The sequence below is a fragment of the Triturus cristatus genome, chromosome 6 (genome assembly GCF_964204655.1).
Source record: "Triturus cristatus chromosome 6, aTriCri1.1, whole genome shotgun sequence".
Lineage (NCBI taxonomy): Eukaryota > Metazoa > Chordata > Amphibia > Caudata > Salamandridae > Triturus > Triturus cristatus.
Genome location: NC_140589.1, coordinates 1,714,232,343 through 1,714,244,818, shown reverse-complemented (window position 1 = coordinate 1,714,244,818; position 12,476 = coordinate 1,714,232,343). Strand labels below are relative to the sequence as shown.

Here is a 12,476-nt window from a genome sequence, read left to right as displayed (position 1 = left end):
AAACCCCCAAAATAACCTCACCACCCAATACCCTTACCCACCCCTAAATCCTAAAATCACCCTTACCACCTAATGTCCCTGCCAACTTTAAAGCCTAAAAACACCCTTAGAACCTAACACCCTTTACCGTTACCTAAATAAAATTGTATTTAATTTTTGCAAAACAAATAAAATACGCAAATTTAGGCTCATAGGGGGTTTTATGTGTCCTATGGGGTCAGGATGCCTGTATTCGGAGTCGTTGTATGTGTTTAAGTGTGTATTTTTGCCACACCCAGCCGATCCAAGAAAATAAAATTGTGGCTGCAACTTTACTTTCAGTCTACGACCAGCCAAACAGGGCCCTCCTTTCCCCTCTGGATCCTTGGATCCTCTGCAGGTGGATTCGCAGAGAATCTGCGAACCTAGATATCTATATTTTTTAACCTTTAATATTTCTAAAACTATTGAACGGATTTACACCAAATAACAAAAGCTCTCTTTCTGGAACAAGAGCTAGCTTTCTGCCAAATTTGGTTTATTAAAGGTAGTTATAGTTAGGACCTAGTTTCCATAGACCAACTGTTTCTTGACTTGCCTATATCTTTGGCGCCATTGACGAATCTTCAAGAAATTTTCCTAAAAAAGTGCACATGTTTCTAGTTGTACATGGAAAGTTTTGAGGTGATTCTTTACGGAGGCCAAGAAAAAGGGGGAGGTAAAAAAAGGAGCATTTCCCATGTTAATTCCTGTAGGGATTGTGAACGCGACTACAGCCCACATCACTGGACGGAATTGCATCAAATTTGGCAAAAAGCTAGCTCTTGGTCCAGAAAGAGTGTCTTTTATTATGTGGTGTAAAACAGTTCAGTAGTTCTTGAGATTTTTAAGGATAAACCAATTTGTAGATTTATGGGCACAGATTCGCCGTGACGTTCAGCATGGCCCCCGTATACCTTTGTGATAAATTTGCGAATATTGGTGGAAAAAATAAAATATACATTCACACACCCACCCTCAGTCTCACTTAGACACTCACACACCCACTCATACACCCACTCAGACACTCATGCACCCACTCACACACCCACTCAGAAATTCATGCACCCACCTGCAGATCCACTCATACACTCTTGCACCTACTTACACACCCACACAACCACTCACACACCCACACAGCCACAAACAACTGTACGTACACACCCACACAGCCACTCCCACACCCACTCAGCCAGTCACAGATGCACTCACACACCCACCACATACTCACACACCCACTTACAAACCCACACAATCACTCACACACTCATTCACACACCCTCTCACACACCCTCTCACACACCCAGATTGCAGGGATGTTGAAGTTAAGAAATAGCATTGAAAAATCATAGAAATTCACTGAAAAAACCAAAGTTTACAGGGATGTTATAGTTAGGTTCAGCTTTTACACACACAAAACCATAGAAATTCTGCAGTCATAGTTATACTTATCTCAAGTATCTATAACTCGTGCCCTAAGGTAACTTACGTCCTTGCCATGCACTTCTAATTACCCCTCATATTACATCACTCATGACATTTTCTATGACATCATTGATAATATCACTACAACATTTGCAGTAAAATTATTGATGAGAAAATTGTGCATGGTGAGGATGTGAGTTATAGTTACATTAGGGCATGAGTTATAGTTACCTGAGATAACTATAACTGCTGAATTTCTCTGGTTTTGTGTGTGTAAAATCTGAAACCTAACAATAATGTCCCTATAACCTTTGTTATTTTCAGTGAATATATGTATATATATATATATATATATTTATATATATATATATATATATTATCTACTGGCGGTCGCCAGTAGATAGTTATAGTTAGGACCGAGTATCCATAGGAAATCTCAAAATTCTATTTTGAATAACTTTGGCGCCGGTTGATGAATCCTCGCAAAATTTTCAAAACTAATGGGGCACTCCGCTCAGCTCCTACCCTGAAAGTCTCGGGGTGATTCGTCAAGCGGGGGCCGAGAAAAAAGGGGGTCCCAAAACGCGTTTTCTCAATGCATTTTCCCATAGGACCTTTAGTCGAAGGTACAGCCCGAACAGCTGAACAGAATTACTTGAAATTTGGCAGAGAGGTAGTCCTCAGGTCAGGCATGTGCCTTTTGCATATATGGAGTCAATCTGTTCAGTAGTTCCTGAGAAAATTGCAGTTAAACGTACATAAATATCTATAAGCGCGCACGGTGCGCACCGTGCGCACCGTGCGCGCACGGTGCGCGCACCCTTACGTGCGCGAGCGTAATTCTGATTGGTGTTTACATGTCAGTCAACGTTCGAATCGGTCGAAATCAGGAAGTGTCGGCCACCAATTTGTTTGTTTTGGGTGCGACACTGAAAAAGAGAGGTGGCGAACGTGAAAAGGGGGCAGGGTAGAGAGTTCCTAACCCCCTAGCCTTTGTCAGGGGGTCCCTGAAGGGGTGCGCGCACGGTGAAAAACCTTAAAAAAATAAATAAAAAATTAATACATAACTTAGCATTTAAAAAAACGTACAAATTCACTTAAAAAACCATAGGTTTCACACATGTTATAGTTAGGAATTAGCATTTAAAAAACCTTGCAAATTCACTTAAAAAACCATAGGTTTCACACATGTTATAGTTAGGTGGACATTTCACTCGTAAAAAACCAATGAAATTCCCCCGTTATAGTTAGTTCAGATAACTAAATTAAAGAGGACAGTTTAGGCCTGGCAAAAAGTGTATTTTGCCAGTTTGAAATGGCAGGCCTAGAGACATGTTTTACTGTGCTTCTGTAGTTGGTGGCACAATGAGTACTGCAGCCCACTTGTAGCACTTAAGTTACAGGTCCTAGGTACATGTAGTACAGTGTACTACGAACTTATAAATAAATTAAATGTGCCAATTAGGTGTATGCAAATTGACCTATGCTTAGAATGTAGACACAAAAAACTTTATCTCTGGTTGGCAGGGATAAAGTGCACAGAGTCCTATGGCCAGAAAATTTGGGTTCGGCTAAAGGAGGCAAAAATCTGGGGGAATACCACGCAAAAGATAGTCATCTCCAACATGGGTCCCATTCAGCAGGAGGTGGAGAGAACTACCCACCCCCATGGAAGTTCGCATTACTGAGGTGGAAAAACCCAAGGTGCATGACAATTTTTGTATGTTGGATGCAATTGTAAATGAATACAGCAGTGCAGGGCTTATTGTCAGTGCACCACCCATTCACCAAGCTCATAGCTAGTTCCTTACATGTGACCAATGTCCGCGCATGTGCATATAAATTATCCAAGGACTGTGTCAAAATGCCAAGACATCAGTGCACCAAGTATGACTAGACATTTTTGCACTCAATTACAAAGCTGCATCAGAGAAAGGAATTCACTTGTTCCATGTTTCCTACCATTAGTTCTTGGACTTATTTGCAGTGAAGGACATTATTTTCCTTCTCGTTGTCAAAACATTTGCCAAAATATGTAACAATTCTGGTATTTAAGATGCTTTCCTAACTATTTCACTATCTTCTGGATGCTCTACAGCTTCCAACTCATATAGATCAATATAGCTCTTAATCGATTCAAACAGACCAGTGTTACCCCATGTGGCTGTGGAACAAGCAGGAAATAAGCAGCACAATGGAGCCCAACCTTTCTCTCGCAATGGCAACTGAGACTTCCCTAACATCTTCCTCTCTGACAACATCACTATGTTGCAAATTCAAAGGACGCTTTGGAAGCCATACCTCACAGGTATCTGAGCAATTACGTTGTTAGAATTTGAAGCCCACTAGACGTTCCTCAGGATCTTTGACCATGGTGACAGGTATCAGGTAGCCAGTGTTAGCGGTGCATAGAAAGGAGAGGGGTAAGGAGATAGTTTGAACAAGGAGTTGGGAAAGTGGATAGCCATTTCATAGCTGTTCAGATAGGTGAGCAGAAGGAGTGGGTAACTAGGTAAACAGTGGTAAATCAATCATTCAGGCAAACAACCAGAGTGGGTTCAAGTGTGAGAGTGCAACATCCAATTACAATCCTCTCCATCTGCAAGGAACTTGAGATTCTGAACAGACCATATAATTACTAGCCACTGTAGCTGGCACCCACCACTGGATAGAACTCTCCCAAAGTACTCCCAACTCTCAGAAGCAGGCCAGCCTCCAAGATCATTTCTACTTAGTGCTCAAAGTTGTGTCCGATGTTCCAAGAAAGCAGAGGTGTATAGATAAAGGAATTAACCAGATAACCTACTTTATCAATTTCTAGGAGGGTGGAGAGAATGACTGCAATCAGGTGGGTTTTTAAATAACTGTTCTATGACCAGAAAAAAAAAAGCAAGACCCATGGAATCTTTAGGTACAGCCTTTATCCTACTGCATCCCTTGTAATCAGCATAAATCTGGACATAACCAGGACTGATTTTCTAGCTAGATGGTTTCTCAATGCAGATGCAGATAGTACAGTTATGGCAATCTGGGATTGTTTAAATCACAAACCTGAAGAAGGTAAAGTTCTTGTGGTGCTATATTGCTTTCAAAATGTGCTCTTGGTAAGGGATATTCTCATCTTTGAATATCTAAAAGAAAAGGAGAATACTTCAGAAACATACACCCAAGCTTAGAAGGCAGAAGTTGGGACACAACCTTCCATAGCCCTGAGTGCTACAGTAAATCAACCTTATACATTGATGCATCCAAACCGGGGCATCAGTGATCAGGATCCAAGTCAAAAGTTCAAAACCACCAGCATCTTGAATAGATACATTTGATGAAAACACAATCTGCTAGAGTTGCCAAGAAGTTGGCTCATTTAGGGAATGTCTCAGTCTTTGAACCACTGTCAAAAACTGTCCTTTTTCATCCAAGTGCCAATACTTTAGAGATTCGAAACTAGAGATACTATTGTTTCATTAAATGTACTCATTGAGATACAGTACGATCCCGCTAAGTTTAATCTGGCCTCTTTTGATATTGTATCTCTTTATACAAAAATACCTGAGTAATCCACAATATAGGCTGTGTAACTTGTGCTCCATAATAACAAAAACATGTCCCTGTCCCAACTGTTATTACTATGCGTTGTGCAGAGACAGCCCAATGTGTAATTATGTTACATACATCCAACAGTTCTCTTGATAGATACAGGGTATAGATAGAGGTACTCTGTCCCTATTCTTGTTAATATGAATGATGCAGGTTTGATTAATAGAGTCACTTTGCAAGTAACAATCTAAAAACAATATTATACAAAGTATTTATTGATGATATCATCCTGATTTGGAAATGGTCTGTAGAGAAAATACGTCACTTGAAATCTTGGCTGAATATTCAAGACCATCAACCCCAACTTATCAACACTAGAAAAACAGACATTTTTGGTGAGCAGTTTCAGAATGTCGGTGGCGTTGTAGAGCACGCCAAATAAAGGAGCATATATATGTATATATGCATGTGTGTATATATATATATTATCTACTGGCGGTCGCCAGTAGATAGTTATAGTTACAACCTAGTTTACATAGGAAATCTCAAAATTCTATTTTGAATAACTTTGGCACCGGTTGACGAATCCTCGCAAAATTTTCAAAACAAATGGGGCGCTCCGTTCAGCTCCTACCCTGAAAGTCTCGGGGTGATTCGTCAAGCGGGGGCCGAGAAAAAGGGGGGGTCCCAAAACGCGTTTTCCCCATGCATTTTTCCATAGGACCTTTAGTCGCAGCTACAGCCCGAACGGCTGAACAGAATTACGTGAAATTTGGCAGAGAGGTAGCCATAAGGTCAAGGAAGTGCATTTTGCAGGGCTGGTGTAAATCTGTTCAGTATTTCCTGAGAAAATAGCATTTAAAAGCACATCAATATCTATACACACGCACCGTGCGCACACCCTGCAGTGCCCGAGCGCAATTCTGATTGGTTGTTAGATGTCGGTAAACATTCGAATCGGTCGAAACCAGGAAGTGTCGACCGCCATTTGGTCTCTCGCAGTCTGAGGGGGTGAAAAAAAAGGTGGAGAACGTGAAAAGGGGGCAGAGTGGACAGTTCCTGACCCCCTAGCCTTGGTCAGGGGGTCACAGAAGGACCCCCAAGGGAGGAAAAAACAATGTTGGTTTTTTTTTTAAATCGCAAGGTGCGCGCGCCGTGCACGCACGGCACGCACTGCAAACCGTGGGTGCGAAGCGCACCGTGCGTGCACGGTGCGCGCTCGGTGAAAAACCTGAAAAAAAAAAAATTAAGAAATGTGCGCGCTCGGTGAAAAACCTGAAAAAAAAATTCATTAATAAATACGTGCGCGCACGGTGAAAAACCTGAATTTTTTTATTTTTATAAATACATAACTTAGCATTTAAAAAACCGTACAAATTCACTGAAAAAACCATAGGTTTCACACACGTTATAGTTACGAATTAGCATTTAAAAAACCTTGCAAATTCACTTAAAAAACCATAGGTTTCACATATGTTATAGTTAGCTGGACATTTCACTCGTAAAAAACCAATGAAATTCCCCCGTTATAGTTAGTACAGGTAACGATAACTCACGCGACCGCAATCCTCTGCTGATGACGTCAGATATTACATCACTGATGACATATGTTGCTTTATGAAAAATAAATATTTGTAATATATGTATAGCTAAAGATTAATGGAAGAAGACATGGGTAAATAAGTGTCTAAATACAGTGATGTAATATCTGACGTCATCAGCAGAGGATTGCGGTCGCGTGAGTTATAGTTGCCTGCACTAACTATAACGGGGGAATTTCATTGGTTTTTTACGAGTGAAATGTCCAGCTAACTATAACATGTGTGAAACCTATTGTTTTTCTAAGTGAATATATATATATATATATATATATATATATATATTTATATTTATATTTATATAAATATGTATATATATATATATATATATATATATATATATATATATATATATAAAGAAAGTAGGGAAACCTGGATGGTTACCATGTTTTAGGTGGGGAGCTGCATCTTCATTTGGAGTGCTCTACAACACCACCAACATATATATATATGATGCAATATGTGAGGTCATAAGAAGTGTGTTGCAGGGTGTAAGTTATAGTTAGCTCAGGTAACTATGCCGCCTGAATTAATATGGTTTTGTATGAGTGAAATTTGAGCCTAACTAAAATGTCCCTATAACCTTTGGGGTTTTCAGTGAATTTCTATGGCTTTTGCAATGTTATTTCCTAACTATAACATACATGTAACCTTTGGGTTTTTTCAGTGAATTTCTAAGGTTTTTTTAATTCTAGATTCTAACTATAATGTCCCTGCAACCTTTGTTTTTTTCAGTAAGTTTCTATTTTTTTTTAATTCTATTACCTAACTATAAAGCCACTGTATCCTTTGTTTTTTCAGTGAAATTCCAAGTTTTTTTAATTCTATTTCCTAACTATAATGCCCCTGTGACCTTTATTTTCCAGTGAATTTCTACGTTTTTTAATTTTTATTTCCTAACTGTAATTTTCTTTTTTTAATCTTTAAACTTTGAGAGTGGGTGTATGAGTGTCTGCCTGGGGTTATGAGTGAGTGTGTGAGTGGGTGCATGGGTCTGTGAGTGGATGTGTGAGTGGCTGTATGGGTCTGTGAGTGGGTGTGTGAATTTATTTGTGGGTCTGGGTCTGTGAGTAGCACTAGGGGTCTGTGAGTGAGTGGGTGTATGAGTGGCTGTGTGGGTCTGTGAGTGGGTTTGTGCATGCCTGTGAGTGCCTGTGTGTGTCTATGAGTGAATGTGTGAGCAGTGGTATGGATCTTGGAATGGGTGTGTGAGTGCCTGTGTGGGTCTGTGAGTGAGTGTATGAGTGTCTTTGTGGGTCTGTGACTGGGTCTGTGAGTGGCACTATGGGTCTGTGAAGGGGTGGGTGGGTGGCTGTGTAGGCCTGTGAGTGGGTGTGTGGGTGTGTGAGTGCCTGTTTGTCTGTGAGTGGGTGTTTGAGTGATGCTATGGGTCTGTTTGTGTGTGTCTGTGAGTGGGTGTGTGAGTGCCTGTGTGGGTCTGTGTTTGGGTATCTGAGTGGTGCTATGGCTCTGTGAGTGGGTGTATAAGTAGCACTATGGATTTTGGGCACTGGTATTCTTAGGGTATTTAAAATGGAGAACCATGGACTCTGCTCTCACCGGGAGATGACAAGAAAAAAACATTCATCACAGTCACTACAGATCACATTGCGCTTCATTAGATCAATGATGCATTCATCCCCATTAAGTATTTTGGATAGTTGTTCAATTTGTATTAAGAGAGGAAACACAATTGATTTACCTTCACCAAGCCCAAGAAGTTATGAATGTTTGTGATTTACTGAAGTGGGGCTTCAACTTGGGCACCTGTTGAGGTTAAATTTCTGTGAAATGCTCACCAGGGCCAGAATAGAACCTCATTTTTTCCTAGAAGAGTCCCCAGTTTTGCCTAAAGCATCTTCCCAACCGGAGTACTTTAATGGTTAATTAGTAAGTGCTTACCTCGCTGGGTAAATGTCTTGTGCATATTCTGCACCACAGCTGCGTAAAGGACCTCAAGTTAAAATTTGCAGTCACCTTGTGTGCATGTAATTTCTGCAATCTGATTGTCCCTCGAGTGTCTTTATCCACAAATCGTCGTGAGAAGATGACAAGAATACAAAGAGGTGAATCTCCACCAAACAGAGGTACTTCCACTTTACTAAGTGAAGTAAGTGCTCCTTTGTTTGGTGGAAATGTTCTCATATTCCTCTGCATCAATAATGCATCACCAAATTCAGCTGGAAATGTACTCGGGGGGCCTTTTGTTAAGCTTTCCATCAACACGGGAAAATGCTGGTAGACCTCTACATCCTACAAAGGAATATGGGGAGATGGGCCTCACGGCCTCCTTCACCGATTTCGGCCATGGGGACTTCATCTACCGAGGCCCGGACACAATTAAATGGGGGGAGCTGCAAGGCTCCTCTCTGTGGGCCAACGTTGGCCCCAGGGACCTTTTCTCCAAGGGCCCGGCCACAATTGAATGGGGGAGGGGACGCATGGCCTTCACCCCCAGGCCAATTCTGGCCAGAGGGACCCCATCACCTGGGGCACAGCCAAGAATCCATGGATGCCCTGGTGCCCACCCAGGGCAGCCAATGTGCTACGATGGAGGCCATGGGGGGAGCCTGAATACCCAGCGGTCCCTGCCAGCTCCCTTTCCTCCAGCGGGAGCCGGCACTGCTCCCACACCCAGGGAGCTGCTAAACATGCAGCTCCCTTAGTGTGTGAGCAATCCTTTTGTCTGTTTCCCTGCCCGCATGACAGCAGGCAGGGAAACAGACGAAAACTCCACTCCCAGCAAGCAGAAGTGGTTTGACTTCTCCTGCTGGCTGGGAGCGGAGTTTGTTTTGCTCTGACTCGGCGGGAACTGTCAATGCTCCCACCAAGTCAGAGCAATAAACTATGTCTCTGGGGAGGCACCCTGGGACATAGAGAGCAAGCCCTGTGGGTGGCGGTCCCCAGAGCCATTAATGGCTCCAGGAGGATGGCCTCCCTTCTTCTGTGTTCATGTGCTGGCCCCAGGGAGGAGGTGGTCCCCAGGATCGTATATGGCCGGAGGAGGAGCTGCATGCCCCCCTCCCAATTTTATATTTTTCATAGCCCAGGGGAGGTGGTGGTCACATTAGCATAAAGATCTGTTAATAATCTTTAAACTTTTAGGTACATAGCTTCTTTAAGGGGAGGATTGTAGTAACATACTAATATCACATGTTCAGTGTTCCTGTGGGTACCATGAAATTAAATGATAGAATCTAAAGAATCACTTTATATTTCTAATTTGTAGACGTGGAAGTGATAATATGGATCATATAGGCAACAGATGATGACAAATGTATCATCAGACCTATGAATGGAAAGGTGAACATCACACTTACGGTAACTGTGACCACAAAGTATAGAGGGGGCACAATATACAATAGACATGTCTTCTCTGTGCTTAATGAAAACGTTTTTTAGCACTGTGTGTCCCATGGGGTTATTAGATGTACTCTGATAACGACTGGCCAAGGGAAAGAAAACTAATGGCTACAAGATGCGAATGTTTGGGTAATGTGTTATAGTAAAGTTTAACTGATACTTGAACATCAATAAGATATGAAGAGCAGAAACACGGCAAAACTAGGTGAAAATGAGAGACATTGGGTCTCATTTCAATATTCTGGGAGACACATCTGATGTGAAAATAAAGGGAATTGAACCTGAAACTATTTTGTGTCTTGATATAAAAAGTACATACCCCAGTCGAATGCCAATCAAACCCTACTTTTTAATTGGAATAGGACATATATTGGTTAGAGGTTTAAGGCAGAAAGGGATAAAAGGTCATTGTCTATAAGTACAGTGAATGGCAAGAGATTTGAGATTATAAATGTATTGAGGATCATAATAAGGTCACTTTGAAACTAGAAAGGATAAAACAAAAAAAGTTGAGCTAAGATTTCATGTGACCATATTAATAGTGGATAACTCATAACCTGTGAACACTGTACAACAGTGATGCACTAGTGTACAAAATCCAGTCACTCCGTGATAAAGGCAAGGGTTGGCTCAAAAAAAGTCTTTACAATGAGGGGAGCGGAGTGCGATTCGAACAGGTTTCTTATTATTCACGTCATTATGTAGAACTGCGCCCTGAGATTGCAAAAGGCATTTCTAATAAAGAGGTGATATGGTGCTCCAAGGTGAAGGGAGATCCCCCCACCTATTAAAAAGATTGGAGAAAATCAGATAAAAATACAAAGAAGAGTAGGTGTCTAGGACGAGATTAATAAACCTGCCCACTACCAGTATATCCTATCAGTTGACCTAGCCCTTACAGATTGTAATTGCTAAAATAAACGTTTTAGGATTAGGAGTCGTAAATTGACATAGATATATGTTCTGTCTACTGCCCTGCATTTTTTTCAAAGAAATTCCCTCCAGATTAGTACAACTTTGTTAAGACTGTAAGCAACTTCTGCAGAAGCCAAGCTGCTAAGGAAAGTGGTGTTTGTATACCCTTGTCGTAGGATTGCATATTGTGGGTGAGCAGAGGTGGGTGGGTAGTAGTTTGAGAAGCTCATACTCCTTTGGAGGACTTCACTGTCCAGTGGTCTCAATATGGCACCTGCCACATAGAATGGTGCACTCCATAAATCCCCAGTCATGTCTACCAGTAATTCATTTCACTTCTGTGTACTTTACAAAAAATGCACTTAATCACCGCACACTCCTGGGTCCCTTCAGGCAGCACCGCCTTATCTGTTACCGTAAAATATTCCAGCATTTGAGCACGATATAAGCAGGTAAAACAGAAATGCAAAAGAGTGAAACAGCCTCCGCAGTCTGGATTAGAACATCAGTGACTAAAGAATCACCCAAGTCCCATAAACTGTTTAAGACCTTCCGCTACTAAAAGACTTAAAACAAAGTCGCTGTAGGTATTAGCAGATTTAGTTCCAGCAGAGTCAACCTTTCATCCTTCAGAGATCGATAAAGTGGCTGCAACTAAGATGGACCTTAGGAACCGCTGTTCCATGCACCACTTTAATACTAGTATGAGAATAGTAAAATATGTTATTACTATCATCATTGCTATCGTCTTGAATATATTAATATTATTATTTGCATTGTTAATATTAATATTACTCTAAGGCTACTATTTTGATTATTATTCTTTGTTATTGACCCGGATAGTAACAAGTCCATACAGATCTACTACGTAGTGGCATTTAGCACTATACACAGACGGATATCATCACTATGCTATAACAAAGCTTTAAGAAGGGCCTAGTTTCACAAAAAGTAGTCCTTAGTGTGCCTTGCACCCCTCGTCACTACTACAGCTTGCATTTATGCCTGCACCTTTAGGTTACTGGTCAGAAAATAGAGAGCTCTCCAGGCTAAGAGCTCAGAGTATATGCCCTTTAATAATGAAAACGGTTGCAAGAGTGTCGTATACCAAGCGGATCAACCCAGCAGTGGGTTAAATTGGGTTAAATCAGAGCAGTAAGATGTGTGCGAAGAAAATGTTACTGCCCAAAATCTCACCTCATCACTATGCCTATGGAGTGCCAGTCTAGTCCCAGGATGGAATACACATGTTCCACCCCAAAGAAAATGTCTTGTGGTGGCCCAGAAAAGCAGATGCAGATCACTCGGCTTCATCGTGCTACATGCGAGCCAGTGAAGTGGCACTATGCCGCATCCTCCTCTGGCAATTAATTACAGTCTGACGCCTGCTCGCTTGATGTACCCTTGGAGGATGGCTGGCATTTCCCAGAATAAATAGTATGATTGTAGGCAGCTGGAAAAGTGGCAAACCAACACAATAAACATATGACTGAAAAATGTAAAAGAGTTATGGGGTAGCAACAAACATCTTAAAACCAAACATATTGTCACATTTGTTTTACTGATGTTGGTCCCCATTTGGTCCGATATTAGCTGTAGAAGACACTTCCTCGCTCCCTC

General features: G+C 41.4%; 1 protein-coding gene across 1 annotated transcript in view; it reads right to left on the bottom strand.

Annotated features, from left to right (window-relative positions):
• TGFB2 (transforming growth factor beta 2) overlaps positions 1 to 12,476 on the bottom strand; it is a 363,618-nt gene that overhangs the window by 320,976 nt on the left and 30,166 nt on the right. The window lies entirely within an intron of this gene.